Below are 21495 nucleotides of genomic sequence, written 5' to 3'. Positions count from 1 at the left end.
TACATTTGGAGAGGAGGCTCGGGGATGTAAACGCAGGGCACGCAATACGCTAGCAATCAGCCTAGCATGTAGACGGCTCCAAGAATTACGGAGCTCTTCGTGTAGAATAACTGTACATTGTATAGGAGGCTCGGGGATGTAAACGCTAGGACACGCAAATACGCTAGCAATCAGCCTAGCATGTAGACGGCTCCAAGAATTACGGAGCTCTTCGTGTAGAATATAATGTACATTTGTATAGGAGGCTCGGGGATGTAAACGCTAGGACACGCAAATACGCTAGCAATCAGCCTAGCATGTAGGACGGCTCCAAGAATTACGGAGCTCTTCGTGTAGAATATAATGTACATTTGTACAGGAGGCTCGGGGATGTTAACGCTAGGACACGCAAATACGCTAGCAATCAGCCTAGCATGTAGCCGCTCCAAGAATTACGGAGCTCTTCGTGTAGAATATAATGTACATTTGTATAGGAGGCTCGGGGATGTAAACGCTAGGACACGCAAATACGCTAGCAATCAGCCTAGCATGTAGACGGCTCCAAGAATTACGGAGCTCTTCGTGTAGAATATAATGTACATTTGTATAGGAGGCTCGGGGATGTAAACACTAGGACACGCAAATACGCTAGCAATCAGCCTAGCATGTAGACGGCTCCAAGAATTACGGAGCTCTTCGTGTAGAATATAATGTACATTTGTATAGGAGGCTCGGGGATGTAAACGCTAGGACACGCAAGTACGCTAGCAATCAGCCTAGCATGTAGATGGCTCCAAGAATTACGGAGCTCTTCGTGTAGAATATAATGTACATTTGTATAGGAGGCTCGGGGATGTAAACGCTAGGACACGCAAATACGCTAGCAATCAGCCTAGCATGTAGACGGCTCCAAGAATTACGGAGCTCTTCGTGTAGAATATAATGTACATTTGTATAGGAGGCTCGGGGATGTAAACGCTAGGACACGCAAATACGCTAGCAATCAGCCTAGCATGTAGACGGCTCCAAGAATTACGGAGCTCTTCGTGTAGAATATAATGTACATTTGTATAGGAGGCTCGGGGATGTAAACGCTAGGACACGCAAATACGCTAGCAATCAGCCTAGCATGTAGACGGCTCCAAGAATTACGGAGCTCTTCGTGTAGAATATAATGTACATTTGTATAGGAGGCTCGGGGATGTAAACGCTAGGACACGCAAATACGCTAGCAATCAGCCTAGCATGTAGACGGCTCCAAGAATTACGGAGCTCTTCGTGTAGAATATAATGTACATTTGTATAGGAGGCTCGGGGATGTAAACGCTAGGACACGCAAGTACGCTAGCAATCAGCCTAGCATGTAGACGGCTCCAAGAATTACGGAGCTCTTCGTGTAGAATATAATGTACATTTGTATAGGAGGCTCGGGGATGTAAACGCTAGGACACGCAAATACGCTAGCAATCAGCCTAGCATGTAGACGGCTCCAAGAATTACGGAGCTCTTCGTGTAGAATATAATGTACATTTGTATAGGAGGCTCGGGGATGTAAACGCTAGGACACGCAAATACGCTAGCAATCAGCCTAGCATGTAGACGGCTCCAAGAATTACGGAGCTCTTCGTGTAGAATATAATGTACATTTGTATAGGAGGCTCGGGGATGTAAACGCTAGGACACGCAAATACGCTAGCAATCAGCCTAGCATGTAGACGGCTCCAAGAATTACGGAGCTCTTCGTGTAGAATATAATGTACATTTGTATAGGAGGCTCGGGGATGTAAACGCTAGGACACGCAAATACGCTAGCAATCAGCCTAGCATGTAGACGGCTCCAAGAATTACGGAGCTCTTCGTGTAGAATATAATGTACATTTGTATAGGAGGCTCGGGGATGTAAACGCTAGGACACGCAAATACGCTAGCAATCAGCCTAGCATGTAGACGGCTCCAAGAATTACGGAGCTCTTCGTGTAGAATATAATGTACATTTGTATAGGAGGCTCGGGGATGTAAACGCTAGGACACGCAAATACGCTAGCAATCAGCCTAGCATGTAGACGGCTCCAAGAATTACGGAGCTCTTCGTGTAGAATATAATGTACATTTGTATAGGAGGCTCGGGGATGTAAACGCTAGGACACGCAAATACGCTAGCAATCAGCCTAGCATGTAGACGGCTCCAAGAATTACGGAGCTCTTCGTGTAGAATATAATGTACATTTGTATAGGAGGCTCGGGGATGTAAACGCTAGGACACGCAAATACGCTAGCAATCAGCCTAGCATGTAGACGGCTCCAAGAATTACGGAGCTCTTCGTGTAGAATATAATGTACATTTGTATAGGAGGCTCGGGGATGTAAACGCTAGGACACGCAAATACGCTAGCAATCAGCCTAGCATGTAGACGGCTCCAAGAATTACGGAGCTCTTCGTGTAGAATATAATGTACATTTGTATAGGAGGCTCGGGGATGTAAACGCTAGGACACGCAAATACGCTAGCAATCAGCCTAGCATGTAGACGGCTCCAAGAATTACGGAGCTCTTCGTGTAGAATATAATGTACATTTGTATAGGAGGCTCGGGGATGTAAACGCTAGGACACGCAAATACGCTAGCAATCAGCCTAGCATGTAGACGGCTCCAAGAATTACGGAGCTCTTCGTGTAGAATATAATGTACATTTGTATAGGAGGCTCGGGGATGTAAACGCTAGGACACGCAAATACGCTAGCAATCAGCCTAGCATGTAGACGGCTCCAAGAATTACGGAGCTCTTCGTGTAGAATATAATGTACATTTGTATAGGAGGCTCGGGGATGTAAACGCTAGGACACGCAAATACGCTAGCAATCAGCCTAGCATGTAGACGGCTCCAAGAATTACGGAGCTCTTCGTGTAGAATATAATGTACATTTGTATAGGAGGCTCGGGGATGTAAACGCTAGGACACGCAAATACGCTAGCAATCAGCCTAGCATGTAGATTGGCTCCAAGAATTACGGAGCTCTTCGTGTAGAATATAATGTACATTTGTATAGGAGGCTCGGGGATGTAAACGCTAGGACACGCAAATACGCTAGCAATCAGCCTAGCATGTAGACGGCTCCAAGAATTACGGAGCTCTTCGTGTAGAATATAATGTACATTTGTATAGGAGGCTCGGGGATGTAAACGCTAGGACACGCAAGTACGCTAGCAATCAGCCTAGCATGTAGATGGCTCCAAGAATTACGGAGCTCTTCGTGTAGAATATAATGTACATTTGTATAGGAGGCTCGGGGATGTAAACGCTAGGACACGCAAATACGCTAGCAATCAGCCTAGCATGTAGACGGCTCCAAGAATTACGGAGCTCTTCGTGTAGAATATAATGTACATTTGTATAGAACGCTCGGGGATGTAAACGGTAGGACACGCAAGTACGCTAGCAATCAGCCTAGCATGTAGACTGGCTCCAAGAATTACGGAGCTCTTCGTGTAGAATATAATGTACATTTGTATAGGAGGCTCGGGGATGTAAACGCTAGGACACGCAAATACGCTAGCAATCAGCCTAGCATGTAGACGGCTCACTGAATTACGGAGCTCTTCGTGTAGAATATAATGTACATTTGTATAGGAGGCTCGGGGATGTAAACGCTAGGACACGCAAGTACGCTAGCAATCAGCCTAGCATGTAGATGGCTCCAAGAATTACGGAGCTCTTCGTGTAGAATATAATGTACATTTGTATAGGAGGCTCGGGGATGTAAACGCTAGGACACGCAAATACGCTAGCAATCAGCCTAGCATGTAGACGGCTCCAAGAATTACGGAGCTCTTCGTGTAGAATATAATGTACATTTGTATAGGAGGCTCGGGGATGTAAACGCTAGGACACGCAAATACGCTAGCAATCAGGCTAGCATGTAGACGGCTCCAAGAATTACGGAGCTCTTCGTGTAGAATATAATGTACATTTGTATAGGAGGCTCGGGGATGTAAACGCTAGGACACGCAAATACGCTAGCAATCAGCCTAGCATGTAGATGGCTCCAAGAATTACGGAGCTCTTCGCGTAGAATATAATGTACATTTGTATAGGAGGCTCGGGGATGTAAACGCTAGGACACGCAAATACGCTAGCAATCAGCCTAGCATGTAGACGGCTCCAAGAATTACGGAGCTCTTCGTGTAGAATATAATGTACATTTGTATAGGATGCTCGGGGATGTAAACGCTAGGACACGAAAATACGCTAGCAATCAGCCTAGCATGTAGACGGCTCCAAGAATTACGGAGCTATTCGTGTAGAATATAATGTACATTTGTATAGGAGGCTCGGGGATGTAAAAGCTAGGACATGCAAATACGCTAGGATGTAGACGGCTCCAAGAATTACGGAGCTCTTCGTGTAGAATATAATGTACATTTGTATAGGAGGCTCGGGGATGTAAAAGCTAGGACATGCAAATACGCTAGGATGTAGACGGCTCCAAGAATTACGGAGCTCTTCGTGTAGAATATAATGTACATTTGTATAGGAGGCTCGGGGATGTAAACGCTAGGACACGCAAATACGCTAGCAATCAGCCTAGCATGTAGACGGCTCCAAGAATTACGGAGCTCTTCGTGTAGAATATAATGTACATTTGTATAAGAGGCTCGGGGATGTAAAAGCTAGGACATGCAAATACGCTAGGATGTAGACGGCTCCAAGAATTAAGGCTGTTTCACATGGTGCGATTTTGCACTGCGATTTTCGCAGATGCGAAATTCGCAACGGCCATTTCACATGGTGCGATGTCAACAATGCGATTATGCGACGCCCAGGGTTGCTTGCTGCCAGATTTTGTCGCACACGCCGCATAAATTCGTTCAATGTAATGAAAAAGACGTGCGCGTTATAATATAATTGACCTCTCTTTATTAGGAACCAAATAATACGTGCGTTTTGTAATTTAAAAGCGCTTTAAAGTTTAGTTTGCTTTGGAGTACGCAACAGCGGTTTGTGAAGTTCAATACGAGGAGAAATGGCGGACGTAAACAGCTGTTCGCCGGTGGTCATTCAGCGTTGTGTGCTGTCTCTGTGTGTGTTTTATACCTGTGTCGTTCTACCTGCGGTTAAAAAAATTACAAGAGGACCTATCAACAAGCCCTTATAGCTGTTGTCATCGCATATGCAGTATTCGGGATTCGGCGGAGTCGTCATGTCAACGCAGAGACCCTCGCGCTACCAGTGATTAACGTCAGCTTCTGAAAAACGGATGTGTGTGTATTGCTCGTGATTGCGCATTAGTGGTTCCTGCTCCTAGCAATATTCTTGCACCAAACTTAGCAGCAAGCACCAACCCAAAAGCTCACGTCTGCCCCTGAACAAAGCCGCAAATGATCTGTGTGTAATTACTGAACGTGCAATGGAATTTGTGTTGTTAACGTTTATCTTAGCGCCAGCCTGGCTCGTCCGTCTCGGCGCCTGTGCTGTAATTATTCATACAAGTGCTCTCTGATTATTTCGAAAGGCGTAAAAGCCGACACCACATTTTTTTAGGAGCTGCAGTCACTTGTGTACGTAGTATCGTATCATTCTGGCAGACATGGGCGTCGTCTATTTTCTCGTCCTGTTTCTTGCGCTGTTAGTGTGCTGTGAATCTGTATCAAGAAGCTTAAGTTAATATGCTGCAGTACGTAGCGCAGCCGCGTAGCCACACGGCTAACATTAAAATACCTTGTTAGGAGTATGTTTGTTTGTTTAATAACAAAATCGAACGCTAAAATTTTGTATTCATGGTGGCAAGTGTAAGGTAAGAAGCTATCGAAACTATCCGCTAATGGCATGCGTGTGCTTCTACCTGCTTCAGCACGTTATCCTTAAAGTGAGGCTGAATACCCCTGATAACCAAAAACATATGCAACTGGAGCAGGTGCTAGGATTCCTCTCCTGGAAATGAAAGCCAGCATCCCAGTCTGTTAAGCTAGTCATGTACTTAACCTATATTAGACCAATGTTAGAGTATGCTAACTGGAGCCATTTAAAACTGGGTTATTTCACCAAAATAAGAAAGTGCAAGGAAAGTTTCAAGGTACAGTCTAATCTGGTATTCCCGAACCTATTGTATTAGCAAAACTTTATGCCTCCCTGAATTGCCTGCATTAACCCAATGCTGAAAACAGGGGAAGCTGATTCCCTTTCTTGCTGTTGAAAAGCTGCTAGAATCTCAATAACAGACCACTTATGTTCTGAGAGAAAGTGAGGGGCACTGACAATATCTCTAATCTTTTGTATGAGCCTTCACCTTGAACGAAAATGGAATAAAAATATTTACCTTTGCAAGCCTCAGAATCCAAACATTCTCAAAATTTTGAGGAGCCACATTAAATTTTTGAGATACAGACAATAAAAAGGGTGCCTAAGTACAAGTGCACACTGAACACACTTGAGTGGTTAAGTAGCCAGCTGCGAATGCAAAAGCGTCCATAGCTGCTACCTCGAGGTAACTGCTAGGTTGCACGTGTGTTTCTCCTATAGCCCATGTACCTGGCAAGGGGAATGGTTATACGTAGTCCTGGGCTTTTTCTTTTTTTTTCAATAGGTGGTGGCTAGCTGATTCCATCTGTTTATGTATTTATCATTTGTGTGCATCTTATGTGCATGTGTTTGTGTCATGTTCTGATTGTTATATGTGCAGTGATGCAAGCATCTTTTTTTTAATATATTGCACTACAGTCATTTATTAAACTTTGTGTTGAAATGTACAAAATGTGGCCACCCAGTATTGGTTAGGACAGACAGCAGGATTGGCAAAAAATATGATGCAGATCCAATGCACTTGCTTGAATCGACATGAGGCGAAGCTTTCACGCAACGGTCAGTTGAACTCTAGAAAACTAACTGCAGTGTTTACAGTTGTCCTTATTTCACCCGATGCAACACGTACTCATAGACAATGTTTGCTTATTCACCGCACAGGTCACATAATGTAATGTATACATAGCACGGTGAACTCACTCAAACGTTGGCTCACTAAGACTTCGAACTAACCGTGAGTCTGAGTTCGTTTCAGCTTGACTGAGTAGAATTTTGGTGAATACGAGTAAGAGCAAGCTCAGTTGAGTAAACTTTTAGTGAATATTGTCATGTGGTAGTCGGGGAAAGCTGATCCAAGTATAATTTTAGTGAATATGAGTCAAAGCAAGCTCGGCAAGTAGATTTTTGGTGAATATGACTCAGTGCAAGCTCACCCGAGTAGAATTTTGATGAATATAAGACGGAGAAAGCTTGGCTAAGTAGATATTTGGTGAATATGACTCGGTGCAAGCTTGCCTGAGTAGAATCTTTGTGAATATTAGTCAGATCAAGCTCGGCCAAGTACAATTTTGGTGAATATGAGTCAGAGCAAGCTCGGATAAGTAGAATTTTGGTGAATATGACTAGCAAGCTCGATTGAGTAATGATGGGATATGGTTATACGAGTTTATGCAGTAATACATGTAAGTGCAGACTCATTAGCAACATTGCCTCCATCTTGATGGGCTATACCTACGCCTCGTGATGAGTCTGCACACTTTATGAGCTGTGGACATGCAAGACCCACCCACACTTGAAAAGATACTATCATTCATACGAAGGAATGCAACTGGCTGACTTCACTGCACAATTTTGATCTGCTTTTGTTTAATGAGTTATCTACTGCTTATAAAAACAAGGTGTTCGCCTGCTTTTCGCATATTGCATGTGTTTTACAGGAAGTAGAGACATAGAAGCAAGAAAAGGCAAGGATGTTTATGGCTATGTAGTTTCTTAGAGTACTGCAATATGTTACAACCAGCATAAACAAAAGTAATTCGATGCACTGAAGTAAGCGAAATGTGCAATTACCTTTTAATGTGAGGGTTAATACAGATGCAGTAAGGATACAAAGTCTGCAACACACTGAAGGTTTATTGGTTTTTTTATTCAGGAGAAAAATGATGCATCAGAAAAATGAGAAAAAAAACTGTTTAAATATTGCTTCGAAAATAAATTGGCAATACTGCTTATTCCCAGTCAAAGCGTGAAATATGCTATTGTAGAACATTCATTACGATATCCAGTTTGCACGTTCGCTTTGCGTCTCGCAGCGGAAGTAACAGAACCTTGAAATGAGATAATTCGATCATTGGGGAAAATGCGCATGAAAGCCCTAACCAACCGACTGCAACTAAATGGTCGCGCGTATAGCGTGACCTATTGACCACAGCATTTGTCCGTGGTTGCATATTCTTTAAATTGTTCCGTCCGTAAAAGCATACGGCGATAAAACTGTGGCGTTTTCGTATATCGCGAGTTGTCTCCAGAACCAGAAAATTGGGACGACATCCGAAGGCCATGCCTTCCCGTGAGGGACACCTCGTAGTATTTACACACTCGCAGCGCGTGTGAATAACGGAAAATCACGCAAAAGTACGTACTATCAGCACCCGAAGCCAACCTAAAAAACAGCGTCGCCAGATTAGCAACGTAGCGTGTCAACAAACTCGTAGAAATCACAGAACCGAATCTGACCTACGAGTTTTTATCTGCACTGTTCGCGTGTCGGTGCTGATGTTACGTACCGATTGCGTAATCCAAGGCTCCACTCAATTAGTTGCACTGTTCGAGGCTCGTTGATCCAATATTTATAGACAAAAAAGTATATATAAACGTTGCGTTGAGCGACCGCCGCCATTTTCCAAAACAGACCGCGAAATACCTCTCGGCGCAATTTCGACGGAAAAATCGCAGCGATTGCTGCGACGCTGCGACCAACCGGTTGGTCGCAGCCGAAAATCGCAGAAACGGCCCTGCGACTGCGATTTTCGTCGCATGCGACGGAAATCGCACTTCCGGTGCGATAATCGCAGTGCAAAATCGCACCATGTGAAACGGCCTTTACGGAGCTCTTCGTGTAGAATATAATGTACATTTGTATAGGAGGCTCGGGGATGTAAAAGCTAGGACATGCAAATACGCTAGCATATTTGCTAAATATATATATATATATATATATATATATATATATATATATAAAGAAGTAAAGCGCGCGCTATCATCGTCCAATCGGAGATACAGGATGGCGATACTTTTCCTATATAGGGACTTTAGATCGCGCTGGCCGCGACGAACGGGGCAGTGGAACGGAGGAGGAGGGAAGTGGTTGGCGCTAAAGCCCCTACACATAAAAAGTAGCGACACTCTCCTCCTCCGCCTTCCCTCCTCCTCGTTTCTCCTCTCTTTCGCGCTCTTTTTTCGACCGTTGCGCCGCCTACAACGCTTGAAACATGTGCACTTGTTTATCTTTCGCCGCTGATCAGATTCGACGATCGCCGACTGTGTTCGCCGCTACCGTTGTGCCTCTCGCCAGTCGGTAGACGCTTCTCGGGCGAAAATGGCGATGGAGCGTTATCGTAAACAAACGCAGCCAGCGCCCGGGGGCTCGACGGTCCACGTGATGCCATTAGGCCAATACCGACGCGGCGTCGGCCTCGGACAGTGTGTGCGAGGAGGCGGCGGCATTCTTCAAAGCGTGACGCTACTTTTTATATATAGGGGTTTTAGTTGGCGCTACTTTTACATTGAGGGGCTTTAGGTATTACCAGTCATTCGGCCAATATCCTCGACCTTGTCCTTAAGACGCACGCTGAAATGTTTTCCCCTGTTAGCTAACTGTACGGACAGCTGGGCTAGTTTCGGTATCTGATAAATAGCGTCGCCATGTTTCTGGTGGCCAACGAAAAAATTAAATACATTTGCATAGTTGGCTCTATCTTTGGAAGCTAAGCATAATTAAAGTGAAATCATGAAATCATGTATAGAAAAAGAATGTGTTCCCTCGTGTTTGCTTTTTGTCTACTTTCTTTGTATTTGGTCACTTCATTCGTAGCTCCAACAGGCGGCGCTATCGCGATTATCGCTTCGGCTGTCATACTGTTCGTCTGCTCCTGGCGTTCTCTGCACACGTGCAAGCCTTTTCCGCCTACTGTGCGCTCCAATATTTTGTTTCTGTATCGACCAGTGTTCCAGCAAAGAAAGGAAAACAGAAGAAAGGCCAGAAGGCATTCTGCGCGACTCTTATGCTGGACCGACACGAGAAGAAACAGCAGGGCCACTTTTTTTCCACTTCCAAGAAAATGAAAGGTAAACAGGCTTTTCATGCAGTCATTATGTAGCGAATAGCCGCATACCTTATCGAAATGCTTATAAGATGAAAGGAAGGGTCTTCCGTACGCGGTACATTTGTCTGTGTTGTGTAAATGCATTGAAGCTACCTATCAACAACAGGTCCTGAGTCGAATGAGTGCTAGCTAACCCGTTGACGGCAATTGCGTTTCGTTATATGTCGGTGACTGCCGTTCATTTTATTGGGGAATAAAATAAAGTCGCAGTTCGGGCGAAGCATCGATCGCAATAGCAAATTTGTAGACAGGTATACGAAGTAAGGGTAGAAGTTTTATCTGCCGTATAAGCTTGTCAACACAGGCTTACCAACTAAATTAACAAGCATGGTGTCACGCGCGCACAAGCAAACATGAACACATCTCACTCGGTGACTGCTCTGTGTGAAAACGCTGAAGTGAGAGAGCGCGGCAGCAGCAGCGAGCGAATTGACCCCCTCGCATTAACGCGAACTACATAGGCCGCTAAAACACAGCGGACTCTGTCCCCGTTGCAGATGGCTTTCAATATAAGGCGACCCGCGCGCGGCCGCGCCTTACGCAGGAGCTGCCTGAGTAGAACGCCCCTCTCTCCCCACCCCTCAGACCCTTGCGCGTGACGGAAGATGGAGCGCTTCCTCCCCGCTTTCCTCCCGAGCGTGCGCGAGATTGAGTGGCCATCGTGGGCTCACCCTCTTACGCTTTCACTCGCACATACAGCATACGGCACGCGGCGACCATGTTATCGCCATTGGACTTTATACGGGACCTCACGGCGACGACGATGGGAGAAATGCGCCTGGAGTTTCCATATGTTTGCTATCGCAATAAAACGGATAATTTGTCTTTGCTGAAGACATTTGAATGCTTTCTGCGTGGATGAGGGGGTTAAATTACAATTAAATTCTGTAAATTCTGAACTTTTACGTGCCAAAACCACGATGAGGCACGCCGGATTAACTTTGACCACCTGGGGTTCTGCAACGTGCCCCCAATGCACGGGGCACAATTGTTTTTGCATTTCGCCCCCATCGAAATGCCGGAATACCCCGACCTCGAACTTAGCCGCTAAGTTACCGCAGCAGGTACGAGGGGGTGAGGTGCTGGCCTGCTCTTGGTTAGGCACTGCAAGCCGCCTGGAGCTTTCCCAGCTGCGGAAACCAATTCAGGGAGCACTGCGCAGGCGCAAGAAGTCTGGAGGATCGAACGTGACATGACCCTTATTACGGCATCCTTATTACGGCGGCCTTTGTATCGCCAAACCAGAAAGTACCCTCGCCGCATATCATGAAGGGTTTGACACGAGGCGCGCAAGATACAGCAAGCGCTTTTGACCCCTTCAGCCCTGAATTTTTTTAGCGTTCACAACTTTTTTTTTCATTTCGTATTGATTTACTACTGCCTAAGAAACCCAAAAATATTTATTATATTCGGAGTACCACATCAGTGTGAGATATGGCGTCATGTCCTATATATAGGACACCAGGGGTGCGCATAGAGTTTCTCACTATATTACCTAGAGGGAAAACTGGTGCTGCTGCGCTGTGGTATCCATGGGAATGCCGGCATATTGTGACTTCGGATTGGCATCGTTCTTGGAGAGCCAGAACGCCTTGAGGACGCGCCTGGCTAGCACCGTTCCGTCTTTCACAATGATTCATTTCCTGCTAAAACAGCACGTAAAAAACTGCTTTAGCTTTATTATTACACAAAAACATGTTTTGCATAATTTTGAGGACTTACTATTGGACGCACAATTATATGAAACGTAAAAAGTATCAGCTGGCCGCTAAAGTTGGAGGGCAGACCACAAGATTCTCGCTCGCTTTGGAACGACTTGTCGTCTGTTCTTGCTTTTCTTCACTTGATTCTGCATTGTAGGTGAGTAAACTTTATTGAGATATGTAATATGGGTAAATTAAAGCCTTTTATGTAGATTTTACTTTAAGAACACATTATTTGTGTAGCCATAACCACGTTTTAGACGAAGCCTCGTTCAACACCAGCCAACACAAGCCTGGCAGACACATATCCCGTCATTCCCATGAGGGCACGGCGCCCTTTAAGAAACTCGCATAGACGGTGGCGCCAGTTTACCCTCTAGGTGTTATAGTGAGAAACTCTATCGGGGTGCGATCTTGTACGCGTTCCAAAATTAAACGGAGGCGGTCTGTTCCATCGAGCCGCACACGATTGGTCAATTTGAACCGTGACGAACGCCATGGCGTTAATTGTGACGTGAGCCATGACGTCTTGCTGCTGTCAATCATTCCGTGTCGTCTGCTATCGGACGAACGCAACGGAACGGATTCCGAGTTCGTCCGTTTCGATAGAACGGATTATAGAACGGCTATCAGACGGCTTGGATTGGATTAAAACGTAAGCGTTTGGGGCAGTTAGCCTCTTTCGTATCCGGTTCAATCCAATTCGGCACTCCCAACAGTTGGAGAAAATGGCGTTTGCCTTCTCTGCCGTGCATTTTCGTGTCGCCTGTGCGGCTGCTGCAGTCGCGCAGAGACGACGACCCGAGGTAGATGATGCATTTGAAGAGTTGACGGAGGAAGAGTTCCGGCAACATTTTCGTCTGTCCAAACAAACAGTGCGTAGCTTGTGAGACGAGCTTGAACCTATCATTGGATGCCAGCGAGCCAGTGGCCTTTCCACAGAAAAGAAGGTGGTGTGCGCTCTGCGATTCTTCGGCGCCGGAAGCTTCCAGAGGAGCGTTGGTCGCGAGGATCACATAGGCATGGCGCAGTCGGCCGTGAGAAGCACCATTCATAAGGTGAAGGAGGCCGTCATTTCCGCGTCTGCCGGGAGAAAGTTGGCGGACTTTTCCTTGACACCGGCTGCCAAGGGTGAGGCAAAGGCGGCTTTTGCGCGACGCGGCGCCATTCCAGGTGTGCTAGCGTGCGTCGACGACACGTTTATCACCATTATGAAGCCAGAGGGACGCAGCCCGGCCGACACGTGGAGCTTTATGTCGACAAAGGCTTATTACGCCCTAAACTTCATGGTCGTAAGTATCGTTGGTATGTTTTACTTCAAACTGAAGTCGCCATTTTTACTCGCCCCTAGTAGCAATTGTTCAGTTTAATGCCAAAGCTGGCATAACTAGTAATGTAACGATTAAAACAGGACATGCTGGGAACTGTGTACGAGCTCGTTGAAGTCTGACATGACAGCGGTAATGATGAGTGCCATGTGTTCCTGTGCATGAGCCGTTTGCCGTTCCAAAATTGCGCTTTCGTTCAGGCGTGCAGACACAATGGAGTTGTGCATTTTGGAGGTATTAAGGAACATGGGCAGCAGTCGTAGCAAAAAAACGATACACTATAGGGAAGATACGATGGAAGCATTGTGAACAGGGAAGTACTAGCAACCATTGCATGGGCTGGATTTGGCGTGTATGGGTGTTCTTGCGCAATATCATGCCCCAAGTTTTCATTTAGCGATCACTTAGTGCAAACCAAAGGCGCGCGCCCAAAGCGCCCCGCCCCACCCCCCCCCCGCCCCCTAATGCAATACCCTGTGCACGCCTATGACTGAAACAGTGTAACTGCTTGTACCAGCGTAAATGTATGTATTGTTTCCTGCATATGAATGGCAAAAAGGGTTTTTGAGCATATCTGCAGCGCTATTTTGTATTGCTCCTCATTGCCGGTGTGCAACTAGGAACTTTGCATCCTTGTTGTGGACCCCCGGCTCCCTGGTTCGGACCACGACTCTTGGGTGTGGCAGCATAATCCACTGTGAGCGCGCCTAGCCACACAACTGCAACCTGGCGAGTATCTGCTTGGTAAGTATTCGTAATGTGTACCCCTAACTAGGGCAGAGCACTTTGGTTGGTAACAACTTTATTGATAGTCACAGGAATATTGATGTCACAGGAATCGTGAGTTTTCATAACACATACATCATTTATTTATACAAATTGCAGTGCCCCTAGGCTATCGCAGGGCTGTGTTTGTACAGTGGAAAATACATTAAAGAATTTGTATACACATTAAGTACCCCTCCATACGGATGGTCAATGTTTCCAAATCAAAACATCCGACAGATTATGATAATTTAAACACAAACGAAGTAAAGATATACAAAGAATCCTTTAAAAAGAATGCCACAGCCGTGGACTCGGAAACAATCGTACCCTCTTCACTGTGCAAGAGTCTCCAAGGCTGCCACTTATTTACAGCAGTACTCGTGAAGCAGTCTTAAGGCAATGCGTCATGCCCCTTTGTCTGTGAAGAACTGCATTTGCTGCTGCGCCCAAGCTAGCATTGTTCTCTGCAATATATGTACATCACAAAATGCTTCTTTCCTCGTGAAACATTAGAAATTCAATGCTACAACAGCTTGTATGTGTTCTGTGCATCCTATGATATGCCACTTGCTGTGCATGTAGATGCAGCAGTTGTTACTTTCTACTCAGGTCAGTATACCGAACATCTGTTTGTTTTGCCATAGATTGTGGTTACAGTAATGAGGAATTGGCACAAAGTACTTCTTTCCTAGTGCAACATGAAACATGGTAGCAACGTGAAAGTGCAGCCTTCTCTTTAAATATCACATGAAATATTAAATGGAAACACCCCTTGACCCATCATAGTTAGGACAGACTGGATGGAAGCAGTGCATATGATCGGCACTCTGTGCTCACCATAAAAAAAAGGTTTGCATAATTTTCATAATGATCGCAACCGCCGCATCCTGTGCATTCGGGCGCTCGCTGTGCATTGGTAGTGACGAGGCAATATGCTTGCCAGCCACCGCTTGTGCTAGGTGTATGAAAACTTCCGGCGTATGAAGCAACAATAAGTGCAGAAAATGAAAGTAAAGTTATAAAACTCAAAGAGCAATAAATAAATAAGATAAACTGAACTCATAAAACACAAAACACAATAAATTAATAAAATTAAATTGAAAAGGTGAAAATAAACAATAAATTAATTCCTCCTTTCTTGTTGCAGGTGCCCAGCTACGACTAGTGCCAGGGAGCGCACCTTCTCCAGGATGCCCTCCTGACCCGCTGCCGTGCTCTCTGCCGCGACAGCGAGGCGGGTGGTGGATTGTTCGGTCCTCCGCAGCACCTGAAATGAATAATCGTGGTGGAACTGTTGGCAAGAGTTGCTGATTACTCATAACCAGCTCATGGCTGGAAGCTGCTGTTGTCAAGAATTGCAACGTGCACAACAATTCCCGACATCTCTCGCTGTAGCCACTGTGGTGTCTATCCTCCCAACACATCACATATCCTATGGCGATGCCATCCAAAAGTGCCCCCTAACCCAAACCTTCATCCCTCCCATCTACCCCTTCCTCCGAGTGACTGACCGCCGCAACCACCCTTCACGACCAACGATTCCTTGCGGACTTGATCGGCCTAGCGCTGAAGCACGCCGCAAGCGACGCCCTGGACTGAGGGCATCGATGCATTTTTATGGCAGAATAAAAAAGTCATTTCTCTCTCTCTCTGTTGAAGAGCCACTGGCCTGATGGCATCATTTTCTTTGGCAGTGTGAAGCGTCGTGTACAAGCTATGCCCTCTTCGTTTGCACAAAGACCTGTTGGAACTACTCTTCCATCATCTACTCAAATGCATCTCTTACCACCAAACAGCCCTTTTCAGGGCTAACCAAGCTTTTGCCCTGCTCTTGATCGTTGGCAAGATACGATACCGACCCCTCAATACAACGCATATTTCTTATTTATATCCAAAGTTGGTTTGTTTTCCCGATTCATGATTCATTTATGATAACAGAGCATAAAAAATATTTATGTCCTTCATGTAAAATGACACCAAAGGATCTACCAACCTGGAGCCTCTCGTCGCCCTGTTCGAGGCTGCGGGCGCACTGCGACGACATGGTTGTGAGGGTGTCCACCCGTCGTGGTCGCTGTCCACGTGGTGGTCGTACAGGACGCTGCAACACTGAAAGCATGCATCATTTTCTACAATTGCACTGCATTTTATGGTATGCATAAAAAGTGGCTATGGCCATGTTATGGCTTATTGGGCTAGTTCAATAAAATACGAGAGCTTATTTTCTCTAACAGTTTGAGGATCAATAACTTACCAGGTGCAGCGGCCACCCTTTCCGTGCCTGATGTGCCACGCGGTGGATCCTCTGCCGCTGTAAACACATTACAAGTTTACGAACTGCACACACATTTGGCGATAATTAAAACACTCATTCCTTTGATGCTTACGTGTCGCTGTGCTCCTCGCCTCCATGGCGGCAGTTGGAACATCAGCCTGCCGGAAAGTGTCATAAGCGTGTCCCTTCGCTACGTGGCTTTTCGTTACACTGGCTATGTTACAAGTTTTCGTACTACACATCTGCGGAAATATTCTGCAATTATTGAGTGCTTAATGATCCCATGCATTACCATCCTGGTGCACTTGCCTGAAGGCATTTTATTTCTCTGATGATCAGTTAATCCCCCTTTTCCCGAAAGCGCAGCCAACTGAGATTCTAGTTGATTAACCCACCTGCTTTTCCATTCTCTCCCACGCTATTTTCCTGTTCACCAACAGTGTCGCGTTCCGCTAAAGGTACCACTTACAGATAATGGCAAACTCTAAGTCGGCACCATTCAGAAACCCATGATATTACGCCGGCAGTGTGCTTACCTCTTGGTAGGGGAGGTCGGTGACGCCACGGAAGCGGACCGTGCCTGTCAGCTGGAGCCCTCGGCCCCGGAAGCCGGGTGCGCGACCTCCTCCAGTGCTTCTGAAAATACACACCAATGTCGAAGGACAAATCGCCCAGACCATTCGACGGTCACTCACCTTTGCTCTTGGGCGATAGCGGTAGCGTCGCGGCGGGCCTCGTAGAGCTGGGGCGGTATTCTGTAAGAGTCTACCTAGTGGACTGTCCATTTCGGCTGTCGCTGATTGGCTGCTGCTTCACGTGCAGGAAGGAGACTGGCTGGCACCTTCCTGCACGTCGAGCAGCAGCCAATCAGCGACAGCCGAAATGGACAGTCCACTGAGTAGACTCTTACAGAATATCGCCCCTGCTGCTTCCTCCACCAGTCCTGCCACTGGTCGACCGTTTTCACAACGGGCCCTTCCGCGTTAAGCGCGTCGGCCAGCTGCTGCCACAGCCGTCGCCGGTCGACAAGGGTGAAGCCCGGCCCCAGCTCGCTGGATCTTAAAGCCAGCTGGAAATGCCGCTCCATAAAAGCGAGCACCGTCTCATGCTGGCCCTCGGAAACGCGTAGTTCCTTAACGGGTGCAGAAGCTGACATGTTTTCCGCCATGGCTCTCCACACGCCACGGCTCGACTGAACCAACCGCTTCATAAGTCGCGCCGTTTTAATTTCAATAGTGTTGGAGACATGCATAAAAGCATTGCTTGAAACGGGGTAGTGGCTAGCGCCACCACTAAATGTTTCGCAAAACTGCGACACCACCTAGCTCCATTTCAAGCCATTAACCGCAATTTGTTTCAGTCGTTCCGCATTCCAAACTGAATCTTTGAAAAGCAACACAAACACTTTTTTCTACTCAGTCATAATAGTCAAATATTTCTCAATATGTTAGAAACGCTTCTGTGTTATACGGTCCCCAAGCATACGTCAAAAGCGTGACGCAAACTTCCACTTCGCTCATTGGCTGTTTGCTTCCTCTCGTTCTCGCAAACATTGCGGACCGCCTATTTCGTGACGGAAAGAACGGACCACCTCCATTCGATTTTGGAACGCGTACAAGATCGCGCCCCTGGGCTTAGTGGTTGTAGAAAGCAATTCGAAGTATTTCGAAGTTGCACATTATTCTCAGCTATATCACAGGTTTAAATGTAGAAAAACATGCAAAATCATTGGGCATGGCGGCACCGCAGTGAACATGTCGAGTAATCCGTTCATCTTCCTGATCCAGGCGCTCGGTCTCCTGCTTTCCTGCGACTGTTTTGCGTATGGCAACCGGACACCCAACCGCACCGTATCAACACTGACTGCTGCGCCGAGTGCCGGGTGCTGCAAAGCACCACTGGTCGAGCTGGGTTGCAACGCCTTTCTAGGACAGTTGGACCACCTTGCCTACGCCCCCCTCGGAAGCGTATCGGCCACCGCAACGCTATCGACACCATACACCTATAAACAGCGCGACGCGCCTGGAAACGGCATTGGGCATGGCGGCACCGCAGTGAACATGTCGAGTAATCCGTTCATCTTCCTGATCCAGGTGAGAAAACATTTTGGCAAATGTCACAAAAGTAACGACATCTTTCTTGTGGTGCTGCCGTGCCCAGGCAAAGTGTATGAGACTGTGTGTAATTGTATAGCGTCCTTGAGGTACTTACTGATGCTTGCTGGGGATATAGAAAGCAACCCCGGCCCTACCAATCAGGAATTATTGACCGAAATTCGCAAGGTGGCTGCTGACATGGCTGATTTAAAGAATGACAACAGAGCTTTAAATGAATCTCTGGAAGCCATCCATGCAAAGTTAGATACTTTGGCAAACCTCGAGGGCAGAATAGCAGGCGTTGAGGATAAAATAGCGACACTTGAAAATACCATTAGTAGTCTTGCACTCCAGGTTGATGACCTCGAAAATAGAAGCAGAAGATCAAACTTAATCTTTTATGGCATTCCGGAAGTAGAAAATGAGAAACCTGATGACCTTAAAAGAACAATCTCTGATAAGGTCATCAAAGGTACCATCGGTGTCACGATCTCGGGAATCGAGAGAATGCACCGCCTAGGTACTAAAGCAGAAAATAAAACGCGACCTGTTATCCTCAAGTTGCAATGTTTCGAGGACAAGGCGAACATAATGAAGAACTGCTCTAAGCTAAAGAACTCCAACATATCTGTGGGTGAAGATTTTTCTATCCGTGTGCGTAACATCCGAAAAAAACTTTGGAACAGCAGCAAGAGCAACCGAGATAGTGGCGAAAAAGTTACACTTGTGTACGACAAGATTAAAATCAATGGCCAAGTTTACGTCTGGGACGAACATAAAGGAACCCGAGTGCCCGTGGGAACGAAACCTGTCGTCCGAAAGAAAAAAAACTGACTATACACGAAACGCCCCCCAGCCTAGTGATAGTGAACATAAATGCCAGAAGTGTTGTGAACAAAAGCACAGAACTTGAGGCATTTATTATAGAACATAGACCTGATATTGTAACAATAACCGAAACATGGCTTTCTCCTGATGTTCCAAGCAGCGATATCTTTCCTCCTGGTTATACTGTCATGCGCAAAGATAGGTCCTCTCGCGGTGGTGGCGTAGCAATTTTGATAAGAGAAAATATTTACGTCACACCCATGCCGGAAATTGTTGATGCTGAAGCACTTTGGTGCAAAATCATGATAGATAAATCCCCCCTCTTTTTAGGCACAATGTACCGGCCCCCTAATACTTCCCCTGATATGCTACACGTGCTAGCAAATTATATGAAAAATCTTTTTACACACACTACAAAGCTAATCCTTACGGGTGATTTTAACCTTGCTAGTATAGCATGGGACTCCCTTGATAACAGTACTGATACAACTCACGCAGAGGCAATGCTTGATCTATGTTTTAATTTTGGCCTTAGACAGCTCATACGGGAGCCAACACGTGTTACTGCAAAAAGCAGGAATGTACTCGATTTGACGTTTGTGAGTGATGCTATTGCAGAAGACAGTGTTTCATGGGAAGTTGTCGACGGCATATCGGACCACAGAGCTACTAAATGTTCTTTACTGTTAGGCGCACCTCCGCCTTCCCAAGGAGGGTGTACACGAATTTTCGACTGGGCAAATGCCGACGACGTCAGCGTTCTTGATTATTTAGATTGCTCTTACTCAACTTTTAGATCGTTCTCAAATGATCCTACAGTTTCAGTAGACGCATTATGGTCGACACTTGAAACAATCATTCAGCACTGCTTATCAAAATATATTCCCACAAAGATGAAACCAGTACGTAAGACAAACACTTGGATAACAAGAAACATAATACAGCTAAAACGAAAGCTTGCCAGATTAAGGAAACTGAGAAATAAACTACCCATACCAGGCTACACTACTAAAATACGCGAACACTCCCTGGCACTAAAGTCAGCCGTAAAAAAGGCAAAATATGAATACATGAATGTCACCTTAAGTAATTTTATCAAAACATCTCCGTCTAAGTTTTGGCGATACCTTAATTCAAAGTCACGTCAGACCAGTAATCCATCACCAACTGAAGCTATGGCAAAGGCTTCAGAATTCAATGAATACTTTATTTCAGTATTTACACAAGACAACGGTAAACAACCCAACCTCAAACCTCTTCCGAGCAACACAGCAAAACTAGATGACTTAATCTTAACCGAATCGGGAATTTTTTCCCTCTTACTTGAAATACACCAAAAAAATCTTGTGGGCCTGACAACATACCAAATGCATTTTTAGTGCGCTACGCGGAATGGATGTCAAAGTTCTTGCTGATTATTTTTGTAAAATCATTGCAAATGGGCGAGGTTCCGGTGAAATGGAAAACTGCTAAGGTTATCCCGATACATACATCCGGTGACACTACCAGCACAGCAAATTACCGTCCAATCTCACTCACTTGTACGGCCGGCAAAATCCTCGAACATATAATCCTAAAACATATAGTATAATTTGTAGAAAAAAATAATTTAATTGTCCGTAATCAGCATGGCTTTAGAAAAGGATTATCTACGACAACTCAACTGATTGAGACAATCCACGACTTAGCGCTTACAATGGACAAATGCAGTCAAACCGATATGATATTCCTAGACCTATCCAAAGCATTCGATCGGGTTTCCCATCCTAAATTACTTCAGAAACTTATCCACTATCTCGGTGACAACAACGTCACCAAGTGGATAAAAAGCTATCTTGCAGGTCGACGTCAATATGTATGTTTCAAAGACTACTCTTCTGATTGCGGCGATGTGCTATCTGGCGTCCCACAAGGTGCCGTTTTAGCTCCTATACTCTTTCTTCTTTTTATCAATGATTTACACATTAATACTAACGCCACAGTAAGAATGTTTGCAGATGACTGCGTTATCTACAAGGAAATAACCTGTCGTGAAGACCAGATAACTTTAAACAGTGCACTTGAAAATATAACGCAATGGTGCCAAACGTGGCAGATGGTGATCAACACAGAAAAAAACAGTTTATATGACAGTAACGAATAAAAGAGCGCCCATGAACTACCCGTATTATTTACAAGGACAGATGTTGAAGAAAGTAGAAGACTATAAATATTTAGGCGTCATAATTTCATCAGATCTTAAATGGGGCAAGCAGGTAACATATGTTGCTCATCTGCTCATCTTCATTCCTTCTTTTCTGAAACAGCCGTCGACTGGAACAACCTTCCAGTAAGCG

At 45.6% G+C, this 21495-nt stretch overlaps 1 long non-coding RNA gene across 1 annotated transcript; it reads left to right on the top strand.

Annotated features, from left to right (window-relative positions):
* The first annotated feature begins 13705 nt into the window (after positions 1–13705).
* Positions 13706–16340, top strand: LOC125942657 (uncharacterized). The gene is made up of 2 exons (XR_007465290.1): positions 13706–13936; positions 15108–16340. It is a non-coding gene; the product is annotated as an uncharacterized LOC125942657 (long non-coding RNA).
* Positions 16341–21495: the final 5155 nt, after the last annotated feature.

This window comes from Dermacentor silvarum, chromosome 1 (genome assembly GCF_013339745.2).
Source record: "Dermacentor silvarum isolate Dsil-2018 chromosome 1, BIME_Dsil_1.4, whole genome shotgun sequence".
NCBI classification, from domain to species: Eukaryota; Metazoa; Arthropoda; class Arachnida; order Ixodida; family Ixodidae; genus Dermacentor; species Dermacentor silvarum.
The sequence above is the reverse complement of the archived record's forward strand: the minus strand, read 5'-3'. Positions and strand labels throughout refer to the sequence as shown.